Source organism: Amblyomma mixtum, chromosome 2 (genome assembly GCF_055824585.1).
Source record: "Amblyomma mixtum isolate Tamu chromosome 2, ASM5582458v1, whole genome shotgun sequence".
NCBI classification, from domain to species: domain Eukaryota; kingdom Metazoa; phylum Arthropoda; class Arachnida; order Ixodida; family Ixodidae; genus Amblyomma; species Amblyomma mixtum.
The window spans coordinates 15442067-15459047 of record NC_143013.1 but is presented as its reverse complement, the minus strand read 5'-3'; the positions used below and the strand labels follow the sequence as shown (position 1 = coordinate 15459047).

Sequence of the window (16981 nt, the reverse complement as noted above, 5' to 3'; positions counted from 1 at the left end):
CGTGGGCTACGGCAGCATGCACCTGGGAAGAGGCATAAAACGCACATATTGACATATTGGGGTTGTGTGTTTTCGCTCGTGCCTCGGTCAGCTCCCCGTGCGGTGTTGATTTTCACCGTGTTGGTGCAAATACTTCACGGCGTTCCTTTTACTGTGTAACGCCGAAATGAGATTATAATTTTTTTTGTCGCTTCCGGAAAGTAGAAAAATTGGAAAGTGGAATTAAGTGCACATTTTAGGATATAGTATATGCCACAAATATCTCAATGCCAATAGACGATTTTGCCCGAGAATATTGAGGTCCGTGACAGCCTTGCTACTTTTACCTCACTCTCCTCTTTTTGCTTCAATGCCGTCCCGTCAACCAGTTATCCTGTACTGCGTAGATACGCACTTAACATAGCAAATTCCATGTAGACAATGCGAAATGTTGTTTAAGGCTAAATTCGTTAGCATTGTTGCACATATACAGCGCATCAAATTCACTTCAAGGGGTCTTTAATCTCACCAGTTGCGAAACTACCATATAAGTTCACGCACTGAAGCCTCGAAGTCTGATTGGGCCAAATTTCGAAGGTTGGCAGATTGTCGCGACACCCGCGGCCACTGAAGTAAACTGCGCTAAGTTACAAACTATTGTTGGTAAACACACTATAGCGCTTGGCTACGATATCAGTGAAACAGATGCAACAACATCATTGCATAGCTATAACACTCAATGAAATAAAATAAAATCTACAACAAGATAAAAAGAAATTTAGTTCTTTAGAAGACAACGGCGAACGAAACGGTGATAGCTTTTTTTTTTTTTGACACTTTCAGATGGCGCCACCATCCGTAAGCCTCCTGCAAAGTGGCCACTGCGGGGTCCTGGACTCAGTCAACTCTTTGGCGAATAAACGCTTCCCCTCCTCCCCATCTTCCTCCTCCTCCAAACTGGTATGGTTAAGGAGATTTGTTCACTGAACCATCATTAGCAAATGCCACATTCTTGAGAAAGGTTCCCATCGAGTGCATGCAGGTGTCAATACACCTGCTCCTTCGGACAGTTGCTCGCAGGTGCAGAGAGCTCGTGGCACCGTTTCTGTTTCCACCATTGCTTGCGCCAGGTGCGCACAAGACTTCAGAAAGCAATATGTCATGTTTATCATGCAGGGTTATGTAATGTAACTATACAAATAACTGCATAAAACGCCACCTATCTCACGCGCATACGATACTAACACGCGTAGCCAGGTAGCTCACTTATAAACGGCACACCATCGTGACCTCCACGTCACCTTCGTCTGACCACTTTCACGATATGGCTACGCTCACACGCCATTCGAGCACTGATCTCAGCGCTCTTCATCCAATCAACTATAAGAGCGGGCATACATTCAAGTAATCGCCGAGCGAATTAAGAGGACGGCTGCGCGTAATAAGCGCGCCGGAGGTCGTGAGTTATACGCCGCCTCTATCCGCCGCAGTATAACGTGTATGCAGGGGCCGAGGCATTCCCCTAACTATTTATCGATTAGCGCGCAGAACGGTGCGTCTCGATCAATCGGCATGGGCCCACTCATTTCGCTATAGCTGCGGCCGGACATCCAACATGCATACGCGCTCCGCCCTCGCCACGTGCAGTGCGCTGCGCAGCATCGGAGAATGGGTCATTTAAAAGGTCCTCCAGTGCCCAGGAGGGAAAGGGAGAGCGGACGGCCCGTCACGGCGCGGAGCGAAAGCGATTTAGCGCGCACGATCGCAGCGACAGGCAGGCCCCGCGCTGCAGCATCAGCGGATGGACGTCGCGCACGGGAATCGCCTTGACGTCGTATACATAATGAATTCAAGGACGACGAGACGATGGTTCCGAGTGGCTACATACGCAGGGTCGCCGCCGGTAACGCAACTTCGAGCGGGGCGCGTTCGGGGCTCCCGCGAAAGCTCAGTCACCGTTGTATAGTTAACGATGGGCGATTCGAGAGGGATGCAAAGTGCGCAGCTCTGCATACTGAATGGTTTAAGTCAGAATTTAGAGCACTAGATGCGTATCCGAAGGCGACGCTCCACATATCATTAGGCGGAACAACGAATCAGAAAAACGCAAAATGTGGATCGTAAAGAAATTGCGAAAGTGTGGACACCCTATGTAGTCAGAATTGCGAGCGCTGTGCGTATATTCTGAAAACTGTTTCGGTCGGTAGACCTACAGAAATAACACCTCTAAAGTTTAGACAGGCGACAGGCTGTGTTTGTCGATTTCCTAGTGTGCAGACACGCCAGTCCTGTGCCACCAATCGGTTCACTATTCATGTCGAGTTGTTAAAATCTGACGAAGGGTAACTCGAAGGCGGCAAAGCTTCACGTGTGGCGACAAGGTTGGGGAGCTTAAAAGGGTGGGATCACTGAAGCTGGCGCAAGTTAATGCGAGGGACGACTACTGTAGTGGTAACTGATAACCATCTGTGGAGTTGGGCAAGCCGGTGATTAGTAAACATGCAGATGTGTGCGTCGTTTCTTTCTAGTCCTGTGTCTACGCGCAGTTTTCTGCCGTGTCAAACGTGGAGTTCAGCGAGAAAGAATGAGGGCAATCAACTATTCCACTTAACGTACATAACACCAAGACACGGCTGTACAAGCTTCAAGCACACCTCGAGTGCCGCATATCAGCTCATGCGGATTTCCGCGTACCAGCAGCCCACTTAGCTGCTCGCAGAACTTCGCATACACAGTCCAATAAAAATTAACAACACGAACAACACAGTCCACGGTCAGTGAATATGAACAATGGACACCTGTCTCTTTCGTACACTTCTTTTTCTTTAGAACCCAACCCCTGTGGCTCAAAGCAAGATCTCGAGCGACGCGCATACAAGGTATACGCTATACTGTTTTCCGTCAAAATTATAGCTTTCGAGCTCAAGCCACACTCGTGAAACAACAGAAGCCGGCGGCGCGCAATTTCTCGCACGACAATCGCCCTCATGTTTACAAAGGAACGAGACACAGCGCCACAGCACCACGTGACCACTCTTCGCGTGTTCGCGCATCATCGAGGAGCATACTTCTGTTTCATGTCTTCATGCATCACGACTGTTGTTACTTCTGAACTCGTTCCATAGTATTCCTGCATATGCATATCTAGGAACACTATTGAACCACAGCAGAGGAGAATCTTGAAGAGACGACGCCGGCAGGCAACATTCTCGTTCGTTCACCGTTCCTCGCCAGCGTTGCCTGCAGGCATGCGCGATTCGCTCCGTCACGCACTAGGCCTACAAAGCCATGCACGCAAGGGAGGCACGCGGTGATGCGTATACCAGCCAGTATACGGCGCGTGCAGCGACACGCCGGGGCGCTGACGCCCGTCACGCACAGAGCGATACGCTGTGTATAGATAGACCTTGAGGGTGCGTGGTCGTTATGTCCGAGAAGTGCGAGCCTTCTCTAGCTCGGCGGCCGGCAGCAGAGCAGTCGTGGGAAGGCCTAATGGTTCCACGAAGACACGACCGAAGCTCGGAGAGAGATATCGGCCTCGAGGTCGCTGTAGCGAGGAAAAGGGCTTAATGAGCGTGAGAACGAAACAATAAAAAAAAAAAAGAAACAGAAAAGTCGTCCACGGCTCGCACTGCTAATGCTTTGGTGATTTAGGCGATTCTCAGCTTTCATTTCCTCCGTTGGCACTACGAAGCTCGCGATTAGGGGTGGTATACAAGAGCGACACTGACGTCTTTCTTAAGAGCATTCCTGGAATCCAACAACAAAATATAACAGCAGGTTACTGGCTCACAGTGGTAAATAACTATTTCAAGCTCTTCCCTTCTCATTTTCAGAAACTGGGGTCGCCAACTGGATTGAAATGAAATGACGTACTTAAGACATTTGGTACACAGTTAAGACCATTCAGAAAGATGATGAAGACGGCATTTTCCCAAGTTCGCCGTGCGGTTATCGCTGAAAAAAAAGAAAAAGAGGAAAGCGTAGAAAGGCAAACAACACGAACGTCAGCTTATCCGCTCCGCTTCCGTCGTATGCTGCAGGCCGCGGAATCGCCACACCTCACTTCACTTTCCAGTCGAGCACCAGCGAGCGCAGGAACGCACAATGGAAATCGGCGACGTTCGCCAGCAGCAACAAACAGCTCCGCGGGATAGTGGGCGACGAATCGACGCTTTAGCCCCCCCCCCCCCCCCCCCTCTCTCTGAACCCTGTTGTCTGTTATCGCTCACGCCACATCTGTCCCCCCCCCCCCCCCCCCCCCTCCTTCACGCACCGTAACGCGCCATCAGCACTGTCACAGCAAGTGTCAAGCGCTGCTGCGCAAAGCTAAACAACAGCGCCGCTGTATCTGACCTGGACAGGGGCAGCTGTGCGCAGCTGTGACACAAGGGCAAGGACGCGCGACGCGAGCACAATGAGGGAGGGTGAAAACAAGAGGACGGGATGGGGATAGTGTGAACGGTGTGTCTTTCGGTAAACTTCCATCGACGCGGGAGACAACAAGGTCATCATTACGACAGTCACGTCGTCCCTCGAATGTAAATCTCTCTCTTCAGCCATCAGCGCCCCTCCGCAGGCTTTCTCCCTCAAGCTCCCTTTTCAAGACCAGCGGCATGTAGGTGCCGTTCTCATGAGGCGAGGTGGCGGGTTCGATACTTGTTGCGGTGGATGCATTTTGATGTAGACGAAACCCGAAAAGGGGCAAAACGCTGAGGCGGCGTAAGAGCATCGAGCGTTAGCAATATCGAACGAATATTGAGTCATATTAGGCATCTTCGCTATATCCGGTAAATTTTTTTCGTTATATCCGGAAATCGAGTTTTCTAATGCCAACATATAGAGCGCAAGAAGACAAATCGCTTGACACCTCTTCGAATTTCCTGGGTCAATTAATTTGGCCGTAATGGACGTTGGAAGTTGCTAAAGGTGACGGTTTGGGGAACCAAAGGTCGTAGGTGCGAATCCATATGATAAGCTACGCTTTGATTCGGCTAGCAGTTTTATGCTCCGTAATTCGCTGAACCCTTTGATGCCACTCCGAGCATTCTGCGCCATTTAGGTGGTGCACAATATGTGCACGAATGGTATCACCCACTGGTCCCACTTGAATGGCTGTGTTTCATACTAAGCGACCATGAGTACTCTGGGTATCGGAATATCTATCTTTATGGCTTTGGAGCTAACACCTCGGCTACTGGGATTCAGGTGCGCGTTAAGGCCGGAATTCATGGAGCGTTTTTACCGCGGCGAGTTGCCGATTTTCGCCCGACGGCGCAGATTTGACGCCCGGCGTCGAGAAAAATTGCGCCTCTCCCGTAACCGAGAGTAGAGTAAGCATGAAATGTTTACGGGCCTATCACAGGCTCCATTGCTCGGTTTAAGCAGCTGTGACGGTGGGGGCACTGAAATCCAGGACGATGCAGAAGCGTACGCGGACACGACGAGACGCAGGCGCGTACCGGCGTTCGTCCTGTCTCTTTAGCCGCTGGAATGTATCACAATAGTACTACCAACCAACTAGCCCAACTTTCTACGCTTTACGAATACTCCGCGAGCGTGTATACATCTGCCTGCCAGAGGGGGAAAGGGCTTGAAGGCCAAGCGGCCGGTCTTTAACATGCGTGAGTGTGGGACCGCAGCGCAATCCTTGGGGAGGGAGCGAAAGTTTTCCGCCGAAAGCCCTTCTCGCCCTCTTTCTCTAAGCGGCCTTCTCTCAAAGCCCCTAACAGATCACGTATGACAACGAAGTGTATTGTGGCATGTATGTGCTTTTAAGCATGAAATGCTTTTAGCTCCCGTTGTCGGCAGTGTGGTGACGTCACGCCGAGACCGAGAGCCATCATCCGGGCACTGAAATCCACTCAGCCGGGCACTGAATTGCAGTCATCCGGGCACTGAAATCCACTCATCCGGGCACTGAATTCCAGTCATCCGGGCTCTGAAACGAGAACATCCGGGCACCGTACGAGACTTAACGAGATTTAACGAGACTCTCTAAGCCCTCCTACGCGACCGGCATGCAAGCGCCGGTTGGTCTCCAAAGGAGTCACAAAAAATAACTGCTGCCAGTGCCTTCTCAATGTTTATCAAGATATCAGTGGAGCTGTGGGTTTGATAATGCACGGAATTATAATTTCCGATTTCTAATAACGCGTGCAAAAAGCACATAAATGCCACGTTACACTTCGTTGTCATACGTGATCTCTTAGGGGCTTCGCGCATCGAAGCAAAGGCGCACAGGGGCCCGGGGAAGAAGCGCTGCGTTCAAAGGGCAAGGCATCGCGCCGAACGGGTGGTGGCGTTCCTCCCTTCCTTTACGGTGCGGTTCGGGTGTCCACCGAGATGGCAGAGAATTACTGCGCCATTTCCTTTCCTCAAAAAACCTTGCGTTCAAATGGCAAGGCATCGCGCTGAACGGGTGGTGGCGTTCCTCCCTTCCTGTATGGTGCGGTTCGGGTGTCCACCGAGATGACATTAGGCCCGTAAACATTTCATGCTTACTCTACTCTCGTTTACGGGAGAGGCAGAGTTTTTTTCCACGCGTTATTAGAAATCGGAAATTATAATTCCGTGCATTATCAAATGTTCAGCTCGACTGATATCTTGATAAACATTGAGGAGACACAGGCAGCAGTTATTTTTTGTGACTCGTTTGGAGAGCAACCGGCGCTTGTATGCCGGTCCCGTAGGAGGGCTTAGAGAGTCTCGTTGAATCTCGTTACGTCCCGTGCGGTGCCCGGATGTTCTCGTTTCACAGCCCGGATGAGTGGAATTCAGTGCCCGGATGATGGCTCTCGGTCTAGGCGTGACGTCACCACAATACCGACAACGGGGGCTAAAAGCATTTCATGCTTAAATAAACGCCCGCCGCCGCCGATCAGGACCGGCTAGATTTTGACGCGCGGCGTCCGGTGAGACCGGAAGCGGCAGCTGAAGCGAGCCAATAGCAGCGCAGCAAGCCCGCTCTTCCGGTCCTCGGCCTGCCGCCGCCAACATGGCCGCCATGGCCGTCGAGCTACGCAGTGTATTTGGCACGGAAATGTTATTGTCGTGAAAATAAACGCTTCATCAGACTTGAAATGTCGCTTTTTTTTCGAGAACGCGGCCTAACCTTGGATCGGAATGCCTGCGCTCCCTCCCTGAAGCGAATGTGTCGAAGACAACCGCAGCCGCTGGTGTCCGCGGCTGAGCGGGCGTCCAAAGGTACGCGACGGCATGCATTCGAGCACGCAAATCTTTATAGATACTTAAGCGCGTGCTAAAATTTGTACAGTGGTGTCGAAGTGAACCTTTCCTGATTTTAACAGAATGGTCAGCGTCGCTGTTCTCGCAGACCTCCTTGCACAGTGGTGTTTGCCACTTGTTGATCACATTTGCTTTCGCGTCGAGGGATACGCGGCGGCGCGCCGCCGCTTCAACGCTCCTTGTATCTCCAGCCGTACGTCGCGCCGCCGCCCCCCAACCCCACCAGAGAGGACTGGGAGGCGGCCCTGCTCGGCTGTCAGGACCTAAAGACCCAAAAGGCCTTGGTTCACCGGACGCGGGCGCCGTTGCTTGCCAATGGGGCCCCGGAATAGGGGCTCCACCTAGTATTGTTAGGGGAAAGCGCCAATAGGGCCTACCCCAATCACCTGTCTGTAAATATTTATTGCACTATAAATGTTTTTCACCACCACCACCACCACGACGTTTTCTGCCGCGCGAATGTCGTCGAAAAAAACGTCTCATATATCCCGGCCTTTAGGGAAACCCGCGACGTCGGAAGAAATTCAGAGTTATTGAATAATTGGTGTACTGATTTCTTCACTGAATTTTACGGCCAGAGGAGTATTGCAGGCAACGAGAAAAATGCCACTTAAGACCTCGGCGTGCGTCTTAGCATGCCACCTACAGCGGACAGTAGCTTCAAAGGACAGTATCGAACCCGCGACTTTGGGCTTGGCAGCCGAACCACCTCGACGTGTCGGCGCAATCTGGAGCCCTTGACGAGGGCCTCCCTCGAAGATCACAGACGAGCCTTGCATGACATGCAGAAGATTCATTATTTAAAGGTAACAAAATTTCAAGACCAACGCCAACCAATTATGCTTTGAGAAAGGTGTCCACCAAACAAGCGCGCAAGCGTTATTTCCTTCTTTCTACTCTCCGCACGGTGTGCTATATGTGGTGACCATGTCGTCATGTGGTGTGTGCGGAATTTCGTGTCTCCCTAGCGGGAAAGATGGGCAAGTCCAAATAAGATGTTGCAGATCTTCTCTACAGTGCTCTTGGCAGTGGGTGCATCTGTTGTGCATAAGTGTTTCGTGTCTGGCAAGAGACCGCTTGTGAATTATGTACGGCACGAGTTATGTACCGCAATCTGAGCTGAGGACCAGCAAGTTACCATACGTCGTCCACAAGTGGTTGCTATGGCGTTTTTTATACGAGAGCCACACCTCAAAGTTCCCCAGCTAAACCCGCTCTTTGGGTTTCTTTCACCTGGGAGAAAGCTGGAGAAAGCTCGCGCGTTGAAAACGGGTACGAGAGCGACAGAATACTTTCACGACTACTTGACTGCAATTGGAAGGTTATCATTTTAACTGCATTGGAAATTCTTCCGCGGAGCGTGGTCCAGTGTTAGCAACTGCTGTCTTTTTTAAAAGTTTTATCTTACTATCTAGAGACGAAAAACAAAGCGACGAGTTCTCGACCGGCAGCGCGATATACACACCCGGAAGCGCGAACTCGATGCGCACACAGCGCTCAAAGCGCGTAGGTCAGCCTCACAAGCAGCGTCATTAGTCGGGACGAAATCACTTTCTCCGCGAAAAGCCGAGCAGCGCACGAAAACCAGACGGCGGAAGCTCGCAGATAGCGATGCGGACGAGAGAACAATTAGACGCCGCCAGACGCCCGACTGGCATCGCTCGCAAGCCGGCTTCTTGTAGTTTGCCGAGCGAATTATAACGCGAACGCTTGTGCGCGGAAGCGGCTCAACAGCGTGCAGACGACACGCCGGGCTTTTTAAGTCCCGGTTCGCGGATCCTATTTGAACGAGGCATGCGTAACTGCAAACGCAGACACGCGACGCAGAAGCGTTTCGTCGGGCGAGAAGAAAAAAAAAAAAGTAGGAATCATTTTGCTTCCTGGGTTGTTTTTTTTTTTTTCTTTTTGCCCGAGTCAAGCAGACGGAGCGGCCGCGGCGGCGCACATAAGAAAGGTCCCGGGGTCGCGGAACCGTCGCTTCTTCGAGCCTTAACGGGATTCTCTCGATTTGCCCAAGCGTCCCGCCAGGACGCTTCCGTGTTGCCGGGTGCAAAGATCGCACCCCTCTCTCCCGCCCCGAGCCGCGAGCGGAGGACGCAGTTAAGCCTTAAAAGAGCCCGCCGCCACGGCGTAGTGCAAAAAAAAAAAAAAACGGTCCAGATACGTGTACGTTTTGGTCGGTTTGCGAGCACCTCGGCATAAGAAAAAAATCAAGAACAAAAGAATGAAGCCAGAGCTAACGCGCTTCGAGCGTGGGAAGCCCGCATTAAGCCTGTTTCACATGACAGCGAAAATGCTAGCGAATCCTGTCGCCGCGGCGGAAAAACCTGTTTTGAGTCGTCGCTGCGACGAGCGGCGAGGTTTCAACAAGTTGGAAATTTTCGCTGCGACGCGTCGCTCAATCGCTCAGTCGCTTGCATGTGAACCGGCCTTTACGGACTCGAAAGCGAAAAGGGGATATAGTGCGCTGCAGTCATTCGGAATAACGCAGTTTGTCTTGTTCAGTTTGGCACGCGTTTAATCTGTAAGCCGTGTAGTTCCGATAGAGGGAAAATGCTATATATATATATATATATATATATATATATATATATATATATATATATATATATATATATATATTGCTATACGCACGCGACGGCAGATCTCTGCTGGCGACAACATGCGTGACTCGTACGCTAACTGCATTCGGACCCACCGAACCGCGGTCTCAAATCTGGGTTTGGTGGAGCTCATTAGCTAACCACCCTGCGACAGCAGTATGCCATTAGAGGCAGCCCGTCTCAAATGCACAACGAAATTAGCGAATTTTCCTTTCACGCGTCGTCGTCTATATGGACGCCATGGCTCTCATACAAAGGAAGCCCACAGCCACTGACACCATGGAAAAAGGAACGCTTTTTTTGTTGTTGATGAATGAGGAGTTGGCAGTGTAGTCATTTTTAGGGCGCAGCTCCTAGGCGCCCGTTCGAGGATTCAGAGTCGTAGTCGACGTCGGCGTAACACTCCACCTGACAACCATGGCAGGTATTAGCAGAGCGAGGCGCCACCTACCACGGGAAGGTCCCGAAGAATGGCTAGCAGCACAACACGGCACCTGCTAGCAGTGGCAGGTAGCGTGTCAAAAGCTGTGCACAGATTCCGAGTTACCGACTATCGCAGTAGTCTGTCAATTTTTTTGCCTGAAATATAATTCGTGACCGATGGGTAAATAATTTTCATTAAAGCAACAATCAAAATTTATCGTTCCTCCTCCTTGTTTAGTGCGAGCCTGCCCCCTTGCTTATGCTTCGTGTCGACGACCCCTAAAACCCAGTTTGTTTCCTTGTTTTTCACTCATTCTACAAGGCATCATTACTTAACTCGCCCCGCCTTCCTATAGCCACACAACTTTCCGTTGAGCTCCGACCCACACCTGCGCTCACAAATGCAGCGCCAGTACATTCTCGCGCACACGATGAAAAACGACGAACGCGTTACACACGGCTAGTTACACCAGCTGTGCGTGATGAATAATCATTCCGCCCTGACCTCAATACATCCGAAAAGCTCGATCGCCGGGCGGCAGACATTCGCGCCGTATTTACAAGTTCGACCGGCTCGCGGAAGTCTTCCACACTGCGTGCGATGCTCGATCGACACTCCGTATACACATTCGCTTTCACGGGGAATCGAAGGCGTGGTCTGCAGCGCGCCCACACAACGAGGCGCCGACGATGGCCCTCCATGCATACATTTTCACGTTTCCCAAGCACCAGCAGACGACCGCAACAAAAGCGCACACAGCTGGCGCGCCCAGCTATAGAGTATGCAAGTATACATTCAAGCGTAATCGTCTCCGCGTGATTACGCGAGCTCACTCCGATAACGCGAATCGGTTTCACACGAGAACTGCTGGAGGTTTCAGTTCACAGGTGATTAGCGGTGTCCCGTATTGGCAGGCTATAAACTAGAACGGACCTCCGCATTCTGATATGGGAGCTATAGGTATACGAGACACGATACACAATAGGGCGATTCAGAGTGAGGTTTGCGCCACTCATTCGGTGCGTACGTGATCATCGTAGCCAAACGAAACGCCAACAGCAAAGTGAAAAGCAGTTTATTCCAGGGAGCTTAAATGCCTTAGCTTGGTCAATTACGACTTCGAAAGTGAAAGCGAACCTCGTTTCTGTTTCTCTTCATTAAGCTGGTCTCGAACTGCGCCCCTCGCAATTCGTTTTAGCCGGACATCGTCCATAGATTTTGTATGCAAGGACGACTATACTTAGCACTTGCGTCGCTAGGCGCTTAGTCCTTCGGGGTCAGCGAACCCAGAAGACCCCTTGCGATGTGGACAAACAAGCAGGCACGCCAAAAGAGAAGCCAGCAGAACGGAAGCCGAGAGGAGACACTCTCGTGGAGCGGAGGTTGCAACATCTCGAGTCTAAACGACAGCAGCGGCAGGGGCGTCTAACTCGAAACGACCGCGATGTTCAAAAGCGCGCCCTCAGTGGAAAGCCGTGCAATGCGAGTGTACAGAACGTTTCAAACGCTCGACGCGCATGCGTGGAGGCTCGCACGGCGCCTTCTCGCTCACTGCGCTATGCTGTTGTTGTTGTTGTGACTGAGAGAAGGATGAAGAGGAAATTGCACGGGCCTGCTACTGGCTCGAGCCAAGCCACCACCGCTGCCACGTGCAGATAGAGGAGAGTTAAAAGATCAGAGGAAAGAGAAAAAGGAAAGAAAAGACGCGCGTCGCAGCAACAACTGCGTCCGCCGGAGCGGACGCTGCTCAAAAAGAAGCGGCCGAAGCCGCGCTCGCCGAAGCGAGAACAGGTACTCCTCTCCCCCCGCTCTATGCGAAAAACTCGGTCGCTTTTATACTTCGAAACAGCAGTTAAAAAAAAAAAAAGGAAGAGAAGCAGAGAAGCAGAAAAAGAGGTGAAAAGAAAGAACTGAATGGGCAAGTTTTGCTGTTGCGTCCGACGTCGATCGGATGGATTCCCTCAGCGGCCTTCGCTTTCTTTAGAAAAGAGCGAGGATTTCCTTTCAACTCACGGTAACGCCACGGCGTTCGGTGCAACGTCCACAGTATATGGACGCCGCACAAGGGACCAAAGGAGAAAGAAAGAAAGAAAGAAAGAAAGAAAGAAAGAAAGAAAGAAAGAAAGAAAGAAAGAAAGGTGGCTGAAAGAAGCATGTTTAGGCGGCGATTCACTCAAGCTGCAGGGGAGGGGGGGGGGATAAAGAAAGGCGAAAAATAAATAAAGAAAGAAAGAAAGCAGAGGGGAAGGGGTATTAAACGGCGGCCCGTCTCCGCGCGAGCCGAGCGCCGATTGAACGTAATGCTCGGAGTCGGCGCAGCGAAAGTGCTCGGGCCGCGCTTCCGTCTCATATTTCATGCCTATACGCCCGTGCCACGGGGTATACCCGCGAGGTCGGCGGCATAAACGAGATCGGCGATATGCGGCCGAGAAGAAAGTGCATAATCAACAAAGAACGAACGGGTCGAGGCAGAACGAGAAGGGGTACGAAGGTTGTGGAAACGTTGAGCTGTTCTCCAACCAGGAAGGCAACGACGACCAGACGCAGAAATGCGGTTCGATTGTTGCAGAGAAAAATCGGGGATTCAATGTACGCTTATCTTACTCCAGATCGGCATCTCGAAAACCGCCGTTCAGAAGGCAGCAGATGCCAATGCTGATAATTCTCCCAAGTATATCCATGGTTTTCTTTTCTTTACCTCAGTGCTTACGTCATCGTCCTGCTTAAACAGTAATTAATTCTGATTTGTTTGCAAGATTGTACATTTCGTTCAAGCACGCTTCTTTCATTCCGGTCACTCCCGGATGCACTTTCAGTTGCTCGTATGTTACGCAATTCTGAAAGCCAAGCAGCATTTATACTCACTCGCTTTACTTCAATATATCGAGCGCACCGGAAACAAAAAGACGCGTTGCAGTTTCGCTTTTAGCTTCGACAAAGCGTGTTAAATTCACAAAACTTTGCAGCGCGACTAACATCAAAGACATCGCAAGCCAAATGCATATCTGTCGAGTTAATGTGAGCCAAATGCACACATATACCTTAAAAGGGCAATGAAAAAAAAAAGCAAACAAACATCAAAATTCATTTCGAGGCCCGCTCCGTTCTCCGCAATTTGCAGATTCGAAAGGAGCAAAAATGAAGAATCAACAAATTATTGTTGTTTAAAAGGGGGCTTAGCAGAGAAGGAGGCCTCCCGGCACACATCTCGCTCGAAAGCGTCCGTTTTAGCAATTTGTCCGGTATTGTACGTTCCGAAAACATCATCGACATATATTCCTGTCGCAAGCGCTCGCTCCACCTCGGCGTTGTTTTTTATGAAGAGAAAATAACGGAGATTACCTGGGAGAGTGAAAGCGCTGCATTACGTCGAACACGCAGTGCGCATTAGGATCCGTCGCGATTCGGAGAAACTATAGAACTGCGCCATATATAGCATTCGCGTAAGCACCACTCTATACGCCGCATCGTGCCTCGTCTTGCATCTAATAAATATTCCCGCGCGAAGAAACAAACGCGTTTATATCTCGGAACTGGGGAGGCGACCGGTTCGCGGCTCGCGCGCGAGCCATCAGCGAAGCGACAGGCAACGCCCTGTGACGGATTCCGACTATATCCCGCGCATTCCAGCTCATGCCACCGAGACGCCCATTGCATCGCGGACTGAAGATGACGATGAAAGCTGATGATCGACGATGGACAAATGATGATGATGGTGACGTGCGAGCGATTGCTTCGCACCTTCGAACGATAAGACTAACGGTTTCGGGAAAAGGAAGACTGAGTAAAAAAAAAAATTGCGAGGACACTTTGGCAACTAAAGTGTTGAGAGGCGAAAGCCGAGGACACTATGCCGTGACGACTTCCGGTGGATGTGACATCCCACTGTTCCCGTGGCTATATCGATACCCAAATTACACATCTTTCGGGGATCTTAAGTGTTAATTAAGCTTAATTACACATTTTCCATTTAATTTGACACAAATCCGGCGTCTTCCGCCCGTTCTGTGACAATTTTCACTATGCCGTGACGACTTCCGGAGGATGTGACGTCATAACGTTCCCGTGGCTATACCGACGTCTGCGTTATTTCGACGCAGTTTTGACATTTTTTACTATAATTAACTAGTTATTCTACTGTCAAACTTGGCTTTTAGGTTCATTTTTTCCTCCTCTATCTGAAGCAACCATTCGTTTTCTCCTATCTTTTTTAGTTGCCGAGTTAGCACGCTGCCAAAGGTGTCACACCCTCTGCTACCTCTGCTAACGGACGACAGCCATTAAAGCCATTAAAGGCTTTCGCCTTAAAAATGAACGCTTATACACTGAGGCGCATGCCCGGTTGTAACGATTCCATGCGCGTGCGCTTGCGTGTGTGCGTGCATACGTCACACCCTCTCATCGCTTTCTTCCTGTCAAGAGGAAAAAAAATTTATCGGGAATTTGCGCGCGCGCACAACTCTCCTGTTGGACGGCCAGCTATATGCATGTGCCGATCGATATACAGGTTCTGCCCCTCCTGCATTGATCGGGGATGTTTACCACCACGCGATAAAGGCAGTCATGTGGGGTCGAGAACGAGGGAGATGGACAGAGAGGCAGTATAGTGGATAGGCAGAGAAGAGGGCGGGCGTGTTTACGGGCATCTTTTCCTGGGCGCACGTACGAACGGTACCATGGGTGCGCTTGCCGACAGTGAAGATGGATGCCCGGCGACCGAGGTTAGAAGTAGAAGCTTTGCACGAAAGGGTGAACGGGAGGTGAACAAAAAAGAAATAAACAAACCTTCGCTTTGCTTTATCCAGCTACGAAGAAACCGAGCGGTATCACTATACACGTGAGTGAGCGATTAGTTCGCGAGTAAGAAAGTTGTCCTTTGCTTTTTACTTTTTGACTTGATTTTGCAGTAAGTGCCCTTGCCTTAATAGTGGCATAACTTCTCTAACACACACAAAGAAAGAAAGAAGGAAAGAAAGAAAGAAAGAAAGAAAGAAAGAAAGAAAGAAAGAAAGAAAGAAAGAAAGAAAGAAAGAAAGAAAGAAAGAAAGAAAGAAAGTGCTTCTAATTAACCCACACACTCTCCCCCTTTCCGAACGCTTTAACTGCGCTGGCTTACAAAAGCGGAAGGTGAACCGGAAGGCACGCAACACCGGCTCAACTGGCTACGAACGCAAGCAAAAAAAGAAAAAAAAAATTGCTGAGGCTCAGCTTGGCTAAGCCTGGGGAATGCGAAGCATATTGGTGGCTAGGCTTGGTAATACATGGCTTTCCTTGGTTGCATACTTGGTCATTTTAATACAACCACTAGAAGCCTTCGTCGTGGGGGAAGACAACGGCATGGCTACAGCGGAACGCCGACTAACCCCGAGACGCGCGTTGGGTGAGCGCCTGGATTGCCACGGAAGCCGCGTCTGCCTGCCCGGTGCAGCGAGCGTTTCACCTACACCGAGTGTGAACGCGCGTTCGAAATGCGCGGGTGTGACGGCTAGGGGTCCCACGGCGACGGCGCGAGGTGGAGGCCGGCTCTCTCATCCGATGTCACGTGGTGTGACGTCACGGTGTCACGTGGGGGTCCCACGGCGACGGCGTGAGTGGTAACTCTAGCAATATGCTTCGCATAAAAGGGGGGGGGGGGGGGGGGGGGGGACAGAAACGCCAGAAAACGAGCAGCTTTGGCATAGGCCTATATATATAGGTGTCGCAACATAACTTATTCCGCCGCTCGAAAATAACCACACGTGTGTTCCTATACGAGAGCGTAGGTCCATTGAAACTTAAATAAAACGGCGCAGCCCCACGGAAGCCCGAGCTGACGCCGGTAATTAACGAGTGGAGCAAACTCCTCCTAACTCAGAGTCTCCCCCGCCCACTGGCCAAGTACAGTGTGGGCAACAGCACGGTTAATCCTGCAATTACGCAGGCGTATAAAACTTCGGAAAAAAGTTATGAAATTCCTGGCTTCCATCACTAATGTCTTTTCTTAATCGCAGAAATGTAAACCACTGGGAGACTCACTGACATAAAGATAATTACAGCATAATTAAATTTAGCTAACTATGATTGTTTCCGAATGCCTAGGAGGATAAAACTACGCGTATATACGCGGGCGCGCAATGTAAATATAGCGCAAAGTTCTGAACTGCTCCATTCATGGCAAAAAAACATCACATTATGGCCAGATAGATCTTTGGCTGCTTTCCCGTTATATACGGTTAGCTCTTGCATGATTTTATCTTTCAGCAGGCCTCCTGTATCTGTAGCAGCTTTACTGTGAAGAAGACAGTTGTTGCAATTATTTTGAGCAGTTCGTGTAGTTCTTCCCGAGAAGAAGGAAAACAGTTTTATTCGAGGCCAATACCACGGCCGCTCGATCGCCTGTAAGATATTTCCCGTGCCAATACCAACCTCGAGAAAAGAGGCGCCGCCGCGGTGCCCGGCTGCTGACCCGAAAGACGCTGGTTCGATCCCGGCCGCGGCGGTCGAATTTCGATGGAGGCGAAATGCTAGAGGCCCGTATACTGTGCGATGTCAGTGCACGCTAAAGAACCCCAGGTGGTCGAAATTTCCGGAGCCCTTCACTACGGCGTCCCTCATGGCCTGAGTCGCCATGGGACGTTAAACTCCATAAACCAGACCAAACCAGAAAAGAAGCGCATGCTCCGCCACGGACCCGCTGAGTCCGAACGATGAGAATGTGCGAAAAAGGGGGAGCTAATGGCGGCGTTAC

At 50.6% G+C, this 16981-nt stretch overlaps 1 protein-coding gene across 6 annotated transcripts in view; it reads right to left on the bottom strand.

Moving 5' to 3' along the window:
* The window catches only part of Oatp30B (Organic anion transporting polypeptide 30B), a 246754-nt gene that overhangs the window by 71966 nt on the left and 157807 nt on the right, over positions 1-16981 (bottom strand). Inside the window, exon 1 of one of the 6 annotated variants that reach the window (XM_089570609.1) lies at positions 3986-4121. The exons of the other annotated variants lie outside the window; for them this stretch is intronic. The gene's annotated coding sequence lies outside the window, so the exon portion shown is untranslated. Of the gene's footprint in view, positions 1-3985; positions 4122-16981 lie in introns of those variants that run through there. 6 annotated transcript variants of the gene reach the window in all.